Raw genomic sequence first — 1,690 nt, 5'->3', positions numbered from 1 at the left:
ATATATATATATATATATATATATATATAGATTTTAAATTTTCGAACAATGTTTTTTTATAAAAGAAATATAGTTACAGTCAACCGTCTCCCTCGCTAGCAAATTCCAACAAATTCTCTCTAAAATTTAAAATAAGAAAAGTTAGCAACCTAGATTTGGTTAACATCCTTAGTCCAAATGTATAAAAAAAAAATCAATAGTAACTTACACGTATATAAACAAGTTTTATCTAAAAATTAATTAATTAATGAAATTAATCGAATACGAATTCAATCGATTAGATAGAAATGATTTGTTCAAATTTTTTTTTTAATAAATCCAAATTAATTTTGGACAAAATCTGACAATTATATGAAATTTTGAAATGTCTCGACCATATATCTAGAACACATATTTTTCTTGAATTTTGAAAAAAAAAGGAAGGAAATATTTTTTTAATGATATAATAAAGAAATGGGAATGGAAGGTTCACTTTTTTTGTAGGTGAAGAAAATGGGGCAGGGAACCATAAATTTGAGATTCAATTGCTATGAATGTTTCTTGTGGATGAAACCAACCAAAGGCAGAGAAATGGCTTGTGAATAAAGGAATAAAAATAAAAATAAAAATAAAAAATGATATCAAATTCAGGAGAGGAAGTACGTCACTTCACATTTAAAATTGGATCATTCATGCTTTTCATGAGACCATCCCCAAGGAAGCCTTTGACTTCCTCCCACCTTCCTAAATTATCAAGAGATATGAAATTTATCGTAATATGGAATATCTTACCAATTAATTCATTATTAAAAATAATCTAACATACAATTTTAGGAGATGCAGAATATGTTGAAAGATATATAGTAAATTAATCTCCTTAAAGATACAACAATTATTGTGTGTGTGTGTTTGTGTATAGATATAGTAAAATAATTACTAATTATATGATAGGTTGAATTGCATGCACATCTCAAAAGTTTTAAATATATTTCTAAATAGGTAGATTCTTAGTGGTTCTAGTGGTTCTTGATTCTGATAATTTTCTAAATCTTTTAAAAATTATTTTGCTCACAGGATTAATTAAATTTTCTACTAGAGTATATATATGATGGGAAATTCTTTCCACCCGGTATATTAATAAAATTTTCTAACAATATACATGTTAAAAATAAAATAAGATAATATAAAAAGGGATTATTTTTATTACTATATTTTTTACATGATTCATATATTTATAAATAAAAATTAACAAATAAAATAAAATATATATAAGTATAACGAAAATAAATATGATACACAATATTTAATATACTATTATATTTATTATTATTAATAAGATCTCAAAATATATATTTTATTTTAATTACATCTTCATCTTTCTATTTTAACCATATATATATATATACATATATATGATTATTATATTTTCTCCAAATTGACTAGTAAGGAAAGCTAAACAGTCCAAATCAAATTACGACTATATTTTCAAAAACCGAGTTCCTTCGCGAGAATATTTAGACTTGGACGCACTTAACATATTATATCGTTTTTCATTTTTGTCCCATATATATAGATTCTCTATTTTTTTAAAACATAATTTTTTTCCTATTATGCAAAAAACGAAAAATAGCTTAATTATTTATCTTATTTTAAAAAAAAAAATTGCATGTAATTTTTCTTCTAAAATTAGTCATTACTTTCTTTCCCTAAT

Source organism: Tarenaya hassleriana, unplaced genomic scaffold, assembly GCF_000463585.1.
Source record: "Tarenaya hassleriana unplaced genomic scaffold, ASM46358v1 Cleome11, whole genome shotgun sequence".
Lineage (NCBI taxonomy): Eukaryota > Viridiplantae > Streptophyta > Magnoliopsida > Brassicales > Cleomaceae > Tarenaya > Tarenaya hassleriana.
Note: the sequence above shows the minus strand (reverse complement) of the source record.